This window comes from Leptopilina heterotoma, unplaced genomic scaffold (genome assembly GCF_015476425.1).
Source record: "Leptopilina heterotoma isolate Lh14 unplaced genomic scaffold, ASM1547642v1 Lhet_204, whole genome shotgun sequence".
Lineage (NCBI taxonomy): Eukaryota > Metazoa > Arthropoda > Insecta > Hymenoptera > Figitidae > Leptopilina > Leptopilina heterotoma.
The window spans coordinates 247,607-263,461 of record NW_025110919.1 but is presented as its reverse complement, the minus strand read 5'-3'; positions in this window follow the sequence as shown (position 1 = coordinate 263,461).

Sequence of the window (15,855 nt, the reverse complement as noted above, 5' to 3'; positions counted from 1 at the left end):
TGAGGAAATAAGACCAAGCAAGGGCCTGATCCGCAAAGAAGCGAGGCACAGGCTCATAGAAAGATGGCAAGAAAGATGGGATGGTGAGGAAAAAGGTCGATGGACTTATCGCCTTATCCCGGCACTCGCCACCTGGATAAATAGGAAACACGGTCAGGTTTCCTATTATTTGACTCAGGCGCTCACAGGTCACGGGTGTTTTAACTCGTACCTGTGTCGCTTTAAATTACGCGAGGACGAGGTGTGTGCATATTGCCAGTTCCCTGAGGACAACGCGGAGCACACCCTCTTCTCATGCAGAAAATGGGACTTGGAGAGGCAGGCCATGTTCGAAGGTGTAAATAGTCAAGTTACACCGGAGAACATGGTATCGCTGATGACCCAGTCGGAAGAGAATTGGCGGCAAGTCGAGAACTTCATAATCTCGGTTATGTCGAGGAAGGATCTCGACGGCCGCCAAAAAGCGTAATTTAAACAGCTTTTAATTTTGTACGTTTGTTTTTTATTAATTTATTTTGTGATTTATTTGTCCTTATACATTTTTTAATTGTTTGTGTTTTTTATTCATCTTTGTACAGTTTTATGTTTTCAATATTTTATACGCGTTTATTTTTTCTTTTTTTTATATATCCGTTTGTAATTCTATCTTTTGACTTTTTAAACTTCTTAAAAATTTTTGTTTTTTTATTATTGTCGTGCTGTAAATTCCGCTTAGACTATGAAATAGTTTTAATCATCGTTTTAACTACGGACGCAGGAAAACCGCAGTGAGAAGAAGAAGGTCGCATTAGCGACAGAGTTGGAGCGCCACCCTCGAAGGCTAAAGTCTTACGACAGTTCCGAGGTAGGGTAAAGGGCTCCAGAAGAAGGGTTACGGGTTTTAGTGGGTCGGGCTGGTAGTAGGTCGCCAGTGTATTAAATTTAATTTTTTATAGATTTATTTTTCTTTTTTTTTTATTTCCTTTTGTTTTATCATACCAACCCCACATAACCTTGGAGCGCGGAATCCAAGGTATCTGTAGGCAGATTTCCCAAAATTCCCTAAGCAAAAAATAATAATAATAATAATAATAATAATAATAATAATAATAAAATAAATAATAAAAAATAATAAATAATAATAATAATAAATAAATAATAAATAATAATAATAAATAAAATAATAATAAAAATACTTGGAGAGGCGGGCCATGTTCGAAGGTGCGTAAACAGTCAAGTTACACCGGAGAACATGGTATCGCTGATGACCCAGTCAGAAGAGAATTGGCGGCAAGTCGAGAACTTCATAATCTCGGTTATGTCGAGGAAAGATCTCGACGGCCGCCAAAAAGCGTAATTTAAACAGCTTTTAATTTGTTTTGTTTGTTTTTCATTAATTTATTTTGTGATTTATTCGTCCTTATACATTTTTTTAATTTGTTTTATGTTTTCAATATTATATACGCGTTTATTTTTTTTATTTTTTTATATATCCGTTTGCAGTTTTATCTTTTGACTTATACTTTTACTTTTAATATTTTTAATTATTGTTGTGCAATAAATTAATTATTGTTGTGTTTATTCCGCTTTTATATTGAAATAGTTTCAAAAAATTTTAACTAGTAACGCAGGATAACCGCAGAGAAAAGCAGAAAGTCGCAATAGCGACAGAGTTGGAGCGCCACCCTCGAAGGCTAAAGTCTTACGACAGTTCCGAGGGAGGGTAAAGGGCTCTAGAAGAAGGGTTACGGGTTTTAGTGGGTCGGGCTGGCAGTAGGTCGCCAGTTTATTGAATTTACATTTATCTTTCTTTTTTTTAATTGTCATACTATCCCCACATAACATTGGAGTGCGGAATCCAATGTAGGGGAAGTGCGCCGGTTGTGGGCACCCTCCGGTTGTGGGCACCCCTACGTAAACTTCGACGGCAAGCAGACTTTACTGATCTAAGTATTGCAAGTCGTGTTCGTTGACAATACGGACTTTTCGTATTGATAACGTAACAAATATATGCATTTGTGTAATAGCTGTGAGCATAATAAAGAAAATTTGCATTAAATAAATAAAAAAGTAATTTTGTATTGTATTCGAAGAGCAACATATGGGTGTAGATTCGTTCAGAAAAGAAGGGTTTAATTTTTTTTTTGCAGTGTTGTCATTATATTTTGTGATTTACCTCCGTGTTTAACCAAAATCCTGCATCACAAAATGTGTTGGTCTTTTTAAAAAATGACTGTTATTCCCCGTTGTGGGCACCTTTATGTTAAGGAGGCTCTACCATCTGACAATGATGAGGACTACTGTCTCATCTATCTAAACTTTCTGCCAAGGAAAGTGACAGCCGCAAACTCAATTAAATGCGATGAATATAGTCGTTCAGTGCATTAGAAGTGCGTTATGGTATGCGTACTAGCTACTTCACATGCAAGCATTATGCTTTTGTTAGCGATGAGCATAGTGTGAAAACGTGTCATCATTTTTGTTCTTTATCCCGGCAAATTCTCTTAAAATAAAGAAACTTTCATTTCTTCTTTATTTGTGTTGGTTTCCTTTAATATTTTTCCATTTTTAGCGGATTTTTCAAGGGTGCCCACAACCCGGTACAAAATTTTTTTTGTGAAAAAATTCCCATTTCACTAAATTTCTAATAAAACTTTTTTATTTAAAGGAATCAATTTAATTCCTTCACTGACAGTCACCTTAGACCTCTAGCTTTAAATTCGTACACATATATTTGTATAATATGCACATGGACAAATGTTATGAGGCAAAAACAAAAGGGTGCCCACAACCGGAACACTTCCCTTATCTGTAAGCAGATTTCCCAAAAGTCCCTAAGCAAAAAAAAAAAAAATAATAATAATAATAATAATATTATAATAATATAATATAATATAATATTTATTTTATTTATAATGTTTTTTTTATTTATTTATTTATTATATTTAATATTTAATATTTTTATTAATAATAATTAAATAAAAATTTTTTTAGTGAAAAAGAATCAAAGTTATCTATTTGTTAAATTATATTGTTTATAACAATTTAAATAAGTTACTTTTAAACAGAAAGTACATTTATTCTTGTAATGAACTTAAATTTTAAAAAATGTGTAAAAAAACCTTTTTTAGTGGAAAGGAATCCAAGTTATCTATTTGTTATTTAATATTGTTTATAACAATTCAAATAAATTATTTTATGCTTTATTAATTGTCTAGTGGTCATATTAGATTAATTTAAACTGATTTAGATCAGGTGCAACGGAATAAGAAAATAAACGTCCTTTATTGAAAAATTGTATTAATTTGTTAAAAACAAAAAATTATAAACAATTAATATCTCAAGCATCGGCCTCGAGGGATGTCTTAAGGATTTACTCTCCTTTAACATAAACAAAGAACACTCAAATCGGTTAAAAATTGTAGGCTGTAGACATTGTTCAACAATAAGTTGTAAAAGAATTCCACTGTGCGGTGCTTGCGCGCAGTATGCAGCGCTCGACAAATAGTCAAATTATGAAAAAGCTTTTCGTTTGCACTAAGATTTCTTTTCAGTTCTTGTTTACCTACATTCTAAAGAACATTTAGCAAAAAAAAATTTTTTTTAATCGCGTGTAGAAAGCACTTAAAACTGCATTTGTTTATAAAAAAATTATTAAAAAATAAAAAAAAATTTTTTTTAATTTTTATTTTTTTATTTGAAAGTACATATACTCACCGATATAACCATAAATTTTTGTTTAATTTATGCAAAAACTTAATTAGTTAAAATTATTTTATTAAAAGGATTCAAAAATCTTTAATTAACCATGAAAAATATAAATAATTTAAATATTTTTGAAATACTCCGTGAAAATATTACTAGATACTAGTACTTTCAAATACAAATATTTATTTTAAATTTTGCAACTTTGCGAAAATAGGGGGGGCCACTTCAGGAATTTTTACTCAAATACTAATTTATCGATTTCGGTGAGTACTTTTGTGTTAATTTACATTTATTTTAATGTATTCAGTAAAAATATCCTTAAAATAATAAAGAAAAGAAATTTGGTCTCATTTTACAATATCTTTTACTGAGTTGTTATAAATTGGGTTATGTTTGGCAGCGTAACCTGTTAAATATTTAAAAAAAATTATTTACGGAGAAGTAAAATATTTTCTGTCATAAAAACCCCCAAATAGAAATCAAATTGTATTAAATAACATTATATTTCAATATCACAGCTATTTTGGAAATCATCAAGCAACTAATCATCAAACCATCATCAAGCTCTAGTCGAATTTCACTCTAATGGCCCAAATATAAGTAATATTTAAAAGACATTTTATTTAATTATTTTTTTCAATTCTTCTGAATGAAAAGTATATGGGCAATGCCACGTGAGATTTTAGTCGATCTCTTAAAATCGGCCAAAAATAATTTTTTTCTATTCTGTATCGAAAAAAGCAGATACGTATTTTTTTATTTTTGTTTAATTGTCCAAATTTTCAAGTTATGAATTTTCGAAATTTTGGAATTTTAATTGTAGACCTATATTCAGTAGCTTATAAGTCCGAAAATATTGAGTGTAGAAAAAAGTTGTCAAAGAATGAAAGTTTTAGTTTTCTTTCAACTTCTAAAAAATGTAAAAAAAAAATTTTTTTTTAATTTTTTATTTAAAAATTTTTTTTTTATAAACAAATTAATATTTTTTAATTTTGTGTCGGATTTTTTTTTATTTTTTTTAAATTTATTTATTCCTTATAATATTGAGAATTTTCCAAAAAGTCCCGAAATGGGCCTGATGTGTTAAATGAGTTTTAAAACATTTTCAATAATCACTTGCAAGCATCACAGTTGGATTTTTTACAAATAACTTTTTAAAACTGTCTACAGCCCATAATTTTTAATCTATTTGAGTGTTCTTTGTTTTAAATTAAAGGGTCTACGATGTAGACAGTTTTAAAAAGTTAATTGTAAAAAAATCCCACTGTGTTTGCAAGTGATTTTTGAAAATGCTTTAAAACTTATTTAACAAATCAGGCCCATTCCGGGACTGCTTGGAAAATCTTCTCTGTACTATAAGGTATAAATAAATTTTAAAAAAATAAAAAAAAATCCAGCCCAAAGTTAAAAAAATTAATTTGTTTATAAAAAAACTTGTTTGGTTACATCTGCATAAATGAGAAATTTACTATTAAAGAAACAACTATTAATATCGTTCATAAAAATAAGAAAGAAAAGAGGACCAAGATGAGAGCCCTGCGGAACACCAGATGTTGAAAAAAATTCATATGAAAAGGTCCCATTCACTCCACAGTGGGCCAGGAAATCAAATTTTTGGCTAAAAAGGCAATTTTTTAACTTGATTTAAAATTAAAAAAAATTAAATTAAATAAAAAAAAAATTAAAATTAAAAATTAAATTATTTATTTTATTTTATTTTTTTTATTTTTTATTTTATTTTATTTTATTTTTTTTTTATTTTTTTTATTAATTTATTTATTTTTTTATTATTTTATTTATTTTATTTTTTTTTATTAAATTTTTTTTATTTTTTTTAAATTAGATGAGATGTACATTACTTATTTCTATACATTTTTTACATCAAACACGAAAATAGTTTTGCATTATATTAATTGGGAAGAATTATACAACCCTTCGAACAAGAAATTTTAGTTTCTAAATTTCTAGCGTTCTATGAATATTTAACGCATTTTTTTATTTACAATTTTTTAAATGGCATAATAAGGCACTTTTTTTATTCACATATAAGATGAAAGTTTGTTAATCAATAATTGCAGCTTTCTAATTAATTTAAAAATTAAGTTACACCTCATTAAATAAATATTTATAGATAAAATTTCGTGCGTGACTAGATTTAAATAAATGTTTCCCTCGATTTTCACCACCAAATTAAATGAGAAATATAACAAATTACTCTATAGATAGTATACTTTAACTCTCATATGCTTCTTTTTGCTCCTTTTGATTTAAAAAAAAATTAAAAAAAAATTTGTCGTAAATATTTTGTATGACCATACAATGTTAATTTTTTGAAAGACATAATCTTAAACATAAATGCAATTCTTCAACATTGATTTTTGTTTAAAATAGCTTAGATTAAGCATGTTGACTGTGTTTTTTTATTTTATTAAATATAAATGAGATGTTTTAAAGAGCTAGATTTAGAGGACTCAAAAGTTTTACCTGCAACGCGTTAAACTTGTTTTACGCTTTTTGTTAGTTGTGAAAACTATATTAATCGAATTTAAGTATAGAAATTCCTTTTCAGGCGCGAACTAATCAGAGAACTTCACTACTAAAAGTGGCCAAGAGTCAATTTCTTTATTTAACTCAAATGATTTTTTTCTTATTTTAAACATATACAAGTATGTAAGGAATAATTTTCAGAAACATTTAAAGAGAAGTAATACTTCTCTTTAAATTTTATTTCTTTTTTCTCTTTAAATTTGGACAAAGCTAGGAAAACAACGTAAATTTTGTTAAAAGAAAATAATAGACACCCAGCCTAATAGGCTGTTGGATTCCTAAATGTGGAAAATAGCTTAAAGTGAGATATTTACAAATAAAAATGGTTTGTTAAACATTTTAAAATAATTACATGATCTAATATGGCGGACATAAAATTAAAAAAATTATTTAAATTCCATCCCCGAGTAAGAAGTTTTAAATGAATCCGAAGAAATTTTAAAAAAATTGGCAACCATATTGGATCCGCCATTTTGAATTTTGAAAAACAGACTTCATATTCGTAATCAGCGACCCAAAAAATTCCCGAGTAACGAGTTTCAAATGAATCCGAAGAAATTTTTAAAAAATTGGCAGCCATATTGGATCCGCCATTTTAAATTTTGGAAAACTGACATCGAATTCGTAATCAGCGGCCCCAAAAACCCCTGAGTAATAAATTTCTTGAGAATCCCATTGTGTTTGTAAGCAAAAAACTGATTTTTTTGGTGAAAGTTGGAACGCCATTCGTAAAAAAACATTAAAAATTGACTACTTTTAAACTCTTAATAAACAATTTAAAACTTCGAAAAAATAATTTTTTTGTTATATTAGTGTTCTGTGATATCAAATTATAATAATATTTAGTTTTGGCAAGCTCAATTGGTTCACTGACTTTAGAAATCGATTTTAAGTAGGAACGCCATTTTCGCTTTTTGTTGCCGCTTCTGTCACCTTCACACGGAACGCCAATTGGAACGCCATGCCGCCGAAGTGGTTAAAACGATATAACAGTGCTACACTTTCTTTCTAGAATTCTTTCTAGAACCTGGAATTCCTGTAAAAACCATGGAAAAATTTTAAAGTACCTGGAAAAAAATTTTCTATTAAAATTATATTAATACTAGCTGTCGTACCCGTCTTCGACGGGTTTTAGTTTCTACCAATACATTTAACAGTACCTATGTCTAGCACACTGGAAAACCGGAAAACAGCCGATAATTTTATTTGACCGGAAAAAATAATAAAAAAATGTTACTATTTGAATCAGTGGCTAACGTTTTATTTTTATTTGTTAATTTTTTTTACTTTAATTAATGTATTAAAAATTAATTCAAATATTCCTCCAACTTTTGGAGTTTAAGTAGAGTTTAATTTCAACTAATTGTATAATTATTATAATTATTACACCAATAAAAATTAAAGTAAAAAGCAATTTTTTAAAACCGAATTAATGTCATCAAACTTTTTTAAATTTGATAAGAAAATTCCCGGCTTATTCCCAGTTTTTCCCGGTCAAATTAAATTCCTGGATATTTCCCTTTTTTCAGGATTGGTACAGAAACCCTGTTTTTTTTTATTTATTTGTTTATACACCCGTCTTAAGCCTACAATCTTGGCTATACAAGTGGTTTACAACCGTAGAACATTCCTTACAAACATTTCTTAATACTAAATTTTTGCGCCTACAGAGCGACTTGAAAATTAGGAGTACTCGCATTTGCCTGGACCACCCGTCTAATGGGTTTTCTCGACAGTGGAGAGGGAAACTGTAGAAAACCTCTCCGAGTACAACCGGTTTATCGACAGTCGAATTCTAATGGTGTGTACCGGACAATAATCAACGGTGCACATCATTATACTTCGACGTCAAACCTCCCGCTCAGATTATCTCACATGCCGGAAAAATCCCAGGCTAATGGGCGCGAACCAAGTACCCTTGGTCCGCCCACCGAGCCAGGCATTTATCCGACCGAGCCAATCTGTCGGTAGAAACCCTGTTAAATGTAATAGTAGAAATAAAAACCCGTACGCCGTCCGCCATTTGTAGCTTTATTAATAGTTAAAATCAAGTAAATTTAAATTTGATGAGAATAGATGCACTTGAAAAAATTTGGACAAAGCTAGGAAAACAACGTAAATTTTGTTAAAAGAAAATAATAGACACCCAGCTTAACTTTTGTCTTTACATTGCTCAAAAGAGATTAGAGAGAGATCTCTTTTAATGTTAGATTAGAGATCTAACATTAAAAAAAAATTTTTTTAACAAAAAAAAATTAAAATTAAAAATCAATTTTAATTTAAATGTGTAATGTTTATTATGATAATTTTTAACTCTTAATCAATTAAACGTAAAAATTTGGCCAAGTACAGTTATGAAAGATTTTTGCATGCTCTTTCAATTGAAATTAAGCATTTTGACCAAAAAAAATTTTTGACCTAAAAAAACAAAATTAAAAATAAATTTTAATTTAAATGTGCAATGTTTATTTTAATAATTTTTTACTCTTTAACAATTAAACGTAAAAATTTTGCCAAGTATAGTTTTGAAAGGTTTTTTCATGCTCTTTCGATTAGAAATAAGCATTAAAAAAATTTTAAAATTTTTTTAAATTTTTTTTTTTTTTTTTTTTTATATTTTTTAAAAATTTTTTTAAAAAAAATTTTTTTTTTTTTTTTAATTTTAATTTTTTGCTATCGATAACAAGATTAACACATTTATTAAACGTTTTTCCCTAAATGTTTGTACTATTACTAAAACTTTAAAAATTTTAGTCCTGTTTGATGTGGTTTTGACCCTAAAAACTATTTTAATTGTGGTGTCCATTTTTTAAATTTTTTTCACCCTTCTTTTGGAAATTGTTTCGTAAAATAAAATATTAACTTTTAAGTATATTTTTTGCATTTATTCTCACCGCGATTTTCTTACTTCATTATTTGGGTCCCCTGAAGAGATACTTAAGGTATTTGCTAAATATCTTTAATCAGATTTTTTATATTTGTTGTTAAAATTAAAAACGCACCCTGGGGCGAAAAGTTAAATGTATTTTTACATGTTGTTAAATTTTTTTTATTTTTAGTTTTTTTGGGTTTATTTGTTTTGCGACGCTGCAAATTTTTCATAAAAATATTAACAAAGTTTCATGATAAGTTTGCATGGAATTTGATTGTAAACAATCATTTTTTTTATAAACAATAATAGTAACTAAAACAAAGCTTAAAATTAAGACTAGTTTGTTATATAAACATTAATTTAATAATATAAATATTATCTATCGTTTCGCTTTTGCAATTTTTTGTTTTTCGTATTCTCTGAATATTTCTAGTATTTGAAATCATCGAAAACGACGTTCGTCGGTCAACCTGCAAGCAGAGTTCCCCTCTCGTCGTTGACAATTTCCCCCTTTCTTCGTACGAATCGAGGAGAATTTCCCCATTTCTCCTAAGACATGACTCTTGGAGACTTGCCGCTCTCGCTATGTTTCCCACGTTTTCGCTCTCCCCTACCTACCGGAAACTACTAAGTCACCCAAATTAACTTGAAATAATTTTGAAATTGTTACCTTTTTCTTGCACCTAACCCGAGAATTGTTATAAATAACAATAATACCCTGAAATTTATTAACTTTAATATTATTCCGGAATTTTTATTATTATTCAGGAGTATTATTTGTGAAACAAATAAGGGAGAATTTTCTCGTCAAATTTTCTTCGTAGTGAAAACCTCTTGTCAATCAGGCCCGAATTAATCGTTGCTAAAGGCCCGCTCTGATTTTCGTATTTTTGTATTTTTGATATTTTATTGGATTGTTGGTTGTTTATTTGGTTTGTAATCAGAGTAGCTACAAATTAGGAACTAATTCCCTGAAGCAAGTTGATGGCAAGAAAGACACGGGTCAAGATACCGAAATTTGGATGCCGACAGCTGTTCTTAAAGTTGAAATTGGCCTATGGCTTTTCCAGTGGTTACGCTCCTTTTTCCGGCGTAAGAATACAAGATTGACCAAGGGCTACCGGTGGGGAAAAGCGAAGAAGGACCAGCAGGGTACGAGCCGGCAATCATCGTTATCATCGTTCTCTTTGGAATCCTGCTCTTGGCCTGTCCAGACGCGCTTTCTAATATTTAAATTTTCTTTGTGAAAATTCTTTAATTTTTCTTTTTTTTGTTGTTCGTTGTTGCTGTTTGACTGTGTGCAGTTTTGCCGATTTATTCTTCGGAATTGTAAGTTTTTCAATTATAAAAAAAAGGAAAATGTTTTATAGAATTATGTAAAAGTGTAATTTTGGTTCAGCCGGCCTCATGGCTGAACAAGAGACTTTTCTTTATGTTTTTGAATTTGAAATTTATCAATTAATTTAGTTAAAGTGATTTTATTGCAATTTGGATAATAATTAATTGACTATTAAATTATTTTATTTTATTATATAGTAGGTTATTTCAATGTCTCTTGTTCAACCACGTGTTGCCTTTTGTTACCCTTTTCCCTTTTATTTTATAGATTTAATACTAAATTTTTCCCTGTTACCCAAGTTACCAACCCCATTAAATTATTGAAAATGACCCTTCTAGCTTTCCCCAGTTACCATACTCGTTACCCTTTTAGGTGCCCTTCTCTTTGTTAATCATGGCTGAACCTTTTGTTTAATTTATGAATTTTGTGTGAATATTCATGTATATTTTGTGTATTTATTTGTTATATTTTATGATTGTGAAAATTGAAATTCTGTATGAAATCGTGATTTGTGCTATATCTTATTAATCCAATTTGTTACCCTCGTTTGTACAATTTTAACGTTTTATTTAAAATATATTATATAATTTTGTTTTAAATTTCTGAGTATAATTTCTTCGAACCACGACGCTTCCTTTGACCCTTTGGTCCTAGCTAACCGGCAAAATTCTTTATATTTTATTCGTTTCTCAACCAAACCCCTTTTGCTCTTGTTTTGGGATTTTGTAAATTCAATTTTGTATTTGATTTTGGAATTTGGTCAATTTTAATTTTGTTTCTTTGAAGCGACGATTATCAGAGAATTAATGGTCTTATTTCTCTGTGATCTAGGTACTTGTTTTTGGTTCGTAGTTTGACTAAAGTTCTTTTTAAATTTGTTTGTTTTAAGAGACGATTACTAGAGAATCAATGGTCTTGTTTCTCTGGAATCTAGGTACTTGTTCTTGTTAATAAATTTAGTATTGAAATTTTTAAAGAATCAATGATCTTGTTTCCTTGGAATTTTATTCGTTTTTGTTAATCTCTAATTTTCTTTTTTAAAAAAATGTCCCTAGAAAGGACTGGCGCTCAACAAACTATTTGGGTTGAGAAATGTATAAAGTATTCCTCTCTCTTTCCTTCCAATTGTATTGGGTATCAAGACTTTGGCTAAAATTTAATATTTTTGTTGTTGTTAATAATTTTTCTTTGTTTACAAATTGGATTTTATTTATTGTTTGCTCTCTTTGTTTCTTGAAAACAATAATTTTTGTTGTTATTACTATTATGATTGTTTATAACGAATTGTTAATTTGATTGTTGATAAAATTTATAAATATTGTTATTTGTTGAAAAACCCATTACAGTTTAAAAATGATTTATTTAACATTAGGCAAGTACTCTGTCAAAAAACAAAACCGTTCACGTGAAGTAAACAAAAATTTTTTTTTAATTTTATTTTTTTAACTTTATAACTATTCTAAAGCTTTTGTTAAATAAACACAGATCTTTTAATAATTAAATTACTTGTTTACGTATTCTTTAACTTATCTACTACTTAACACCTATCTGAAAATAGTTTTAGTAGGCTAAGAATAGAATTTAACATTTTGCCCCAGCCATTTAACTTTTCACCCCACCATAGCGTGAAGAGTTAAAAAAAACAAATTTTCAAAAGAGGACAAAACTTGTATTTTATGCGAAAATATCAGAAACTTTTTTATTGAAAGTTGTAGGGGACAAGTTGCCCTACAATATTGATATATAAATATTTGCATCTAAGCGGATTTATTGTCTAAAATAATCATTTATGCAAAATTTAACTTTTCGCCCCAGTCTCCCCTACTTTATACTTATTCCCTGTTTTTTCCATGGTTTCCAGAAAGTGTAGCTACACTGTTATATCGTTTTAATACAATTCTCTATATTATTAAAAAAAAATGGAAAAAATTTTCACGGTTTCTGTTTCTTAATAAAAAATTGTAATTGGTAAATCAAAGCAATTAAATTTTTTTCCGTTTTTAAATAAATTAAAAATAATTGATTATTTTAATAACATTGATAAAAATTGTCTTTGGCAAATCAAGGTTATTACACTATTTTCAAAAAAATGTACAACATTTTTTATTTTCATCGTTTTTAACTTATTGTTTTTATCAGTATTATTTGAATACTAAATACTTAAAATTTTTATTTAAAAATATGATTCGCAATAATAATGAAAATATTTTAATTATACGAGATATGCAAAAAAAGATTTTTAAATTAACCTGCCTTTCTTCTGTCAACCAATAAAATCACATGTAACTTAAGAGAAAGATTTTTTTTGTATCAGTAGTTGGCCGTTTAGCTTAGTTGGTTTGGTTGGTTGTTTTGTTTTCGTTTCCCGCGTTCAATCGTCAGTCCCTCCAAATTGTTTTTCACAATAAAAAAAACTTTCTCCAAAATTCATAACTTCCCAAAATTAATTAGAATAATAATGAAATAATAAAATAAACAAAATAAATTTTTTTCTTTTATTATAATATTATTTTTAATATTTAACAAATATTTGTCTTATTTTTTTGAGCAAATTTACATCCATAACCTATCTAAAATTATCAGTGATAATTTCCGAACTTATCACAGATAACTACTAGATAATTCGCTGCGAATAAACATTTCAACTTTTCAGCAACTTCCCAGAGAATTCGCTCTGCGAACTCGCAAAAGGGTGGACATTTAGTTTTCGCCTGAAGTTCGCAGGGAGTTCGCAGTGCGAACTCCCGAACTTTGAATTGCAAACTCCCTGCGAACTTCCTGCGAAATGTTCTGTTATGTGGGCTGTTATTAAGGGGCGAATTGAATTGTTAAATCAACGTTGGACTGTTGCTCAAGCATTGGACTTGAAAATTCAAGTTTCAGCAAAAAATGAGGATAGAAAAAAATATGATTATTTTACTCAAGCGCTGTTTTTAAAATTAGAAGAAGCACTTAGATTATCTGCACTAGATTTAGCTCTCGTTTTTGTGACAACGTGCATCCTTCCCTGTTAATCGCCTTGACTGTCGGCTAGTGAATACTGTGAGATTACGCTACGGATATCGACGTAAGTTAAATAAATGTGTAATTAAGTAATTCCGTTGTCAAATTAATATCCTTCCCTCCCCTTTTTCCCTTGAAATAATTAGCCATTCGGGCAGCTAATTATAAATTGGCGCCCAACGTGGGGCGCCAATTTATAATAGGAGGCCCAGATCTCCAGTTATAATTAAGGGAAAAGGGGGAGGAAGGAGATTAAAAGGAGATACGTTAGTTAAAATAAAAACTATTTATTAAACTTACTCCATCTCACTTACACTTAGTCACACAACAAGCCGAGACACGGGACCGATTCACAACGTAACGAGAGCAATTGACAAGTGTCGCGTCTGTCCGCGAATCTGGCGATTGACACCCTCGAGGCCCTTCGGCCGTTTCCGGGTTCAATCGCCCGATTTGCAACAGACGCGGGAGAATTCGTAACGCCACGTTACATAGTTTACCTGAGTTTTTAGGAGATTATGGGGAATGGGAAAATTTTCGTGACTTATTTAATGCTCTTATTATCAAGAATGTCAGTTTGTCTAATGTTACTCGCCTTCATTATTTGAAAACTGCTTTAATGGGAGAAGCTTCTCAATTTGTTAAACATATTAGGGGAGAGTCTCCAGTTGTGAGACACCTCCAGTTGTGAGACAGTCAGTTTTTTTTAATATGCAATATTAAAAAGCCGATTGGCTTATATAAAAACATTTCTTTTTATATGAGCCAACTTTTTCGTGTACGCCGAAGCGGATATATAAACTGTTTTTGTTAATTACCAACACTGTGTGTGATAATCGACTAAAAAGCGTTTTTTTAATAAATGCAAAGTACTTTTTTTCCAAGTTAATTAATTGGAAAAGGTAAATGTAATGCATTTTCTTTTAGTGTTTTCCTTATATTTTGTGATGCAATATTGCATTGTTCCAATCTGCAATTAAAAATAATTTAATTTTCTTTTTTCAAAATAGCGCCAATTTCTGGGTGTGAGACACAGCATATCACCAGTTGTGAGACGGTGTCAACACCCATCTGGGCAGCATAAAAAATACGACTTTGCAGGCATACTATTTAAATGTTGTTTTGATTTTTTTTCTAGTATTTTTGGGCATGTCAAGTGGAAAAAAGTCAATTGATTCAGAAGAAATCAATTTTAATGCTCTTGTTGAAGCTATTAAATTGTGTTTATTTGATAGTCACATTTTGTCGAATTAATATTATTATTTAGTATATAATAATATATATTATTAATATATTTAATTATTTCTACTAAACATAACGTTTTATTTTAAACTTATTAAATTTTAGCAATTTTTAATGAATGTCTCACAACTGGAGACATTTTTTTTTTTTTTAAAGCGATATGCTCGGAAAATGTATCGTCAAATTTTTTGAGTTCATCGAAACACTACACTTTCTTTTAATAAAAGTTGCGTATTTCTGTTACCTTTTGAACGGTGTATTTTATTTACAATTTCGTTTACCCGTTTACAATTTACTGGTCAAAAATAAAACCCGTCTCACAACTGGAGACTCTCCCCTACTATAACTGATGCTAATTTTTTGAACGCGTGGGAAATTTTGTCAACTCGTTATGAAAATAAACGTGCTCTTATTACTGCTTATATTCAGTCATTTATGGATATCTCAAATGTAGTTAATTCTAATTGTGCAGAAAGTTTAAAATTACTTCGAGATAGTACGAATGAAGCCTTAGCGGCTCTTAAAAATTTGAATAGACCAGTAGATCAGTGGCATGATTTGTTAGTTTTTGTAATTTCTAGAAAGCTTGATTCTCAGTCACTTAAGGAGTGGGAGATGCAATTAGGCTGTAGTTCGGATTACCCTACATTTAAGCAACTTGATGATTATTTATCTACTCCCAGTGATGATGGAGGTGTAGAGTCATCTGCGGTGGGAGGTTGTCATGCATCTTTGAAAGATAATAATGTAGTTACTGGATTAAATTCACGTTCTAAATCTTCTGGTGGTACAATTCTAGCAACGGCTTTGATAGATGTCAAAGTTAATAACGGAAAAACTCATAAATTTAAAGTTTTATTTGACCAGGGTTCAGAATGTTGTTTTGTGTCGGAGAGAGCAGTAAAGATCTTGAAACCTAAGTTTGATATAATTAATATGCGAATTTATGGAATTAGGGGACAATCGGTTGGCATTGCAAAAAAGCTGGCTCATTTTAAATTTTTACCAAAAGAAAAGGGTTGTAAACCTCTATCGTTGCAATCTCTTGTTTTATATCAACTAACTTCTTATCACCCACCTACTTTACCTGACCACATTTCAAAATCAGATTTAGCAAACCTGTTTTTAGCAGATCCTGTTCCATTTGAGGAGTTGTATCGAAGAA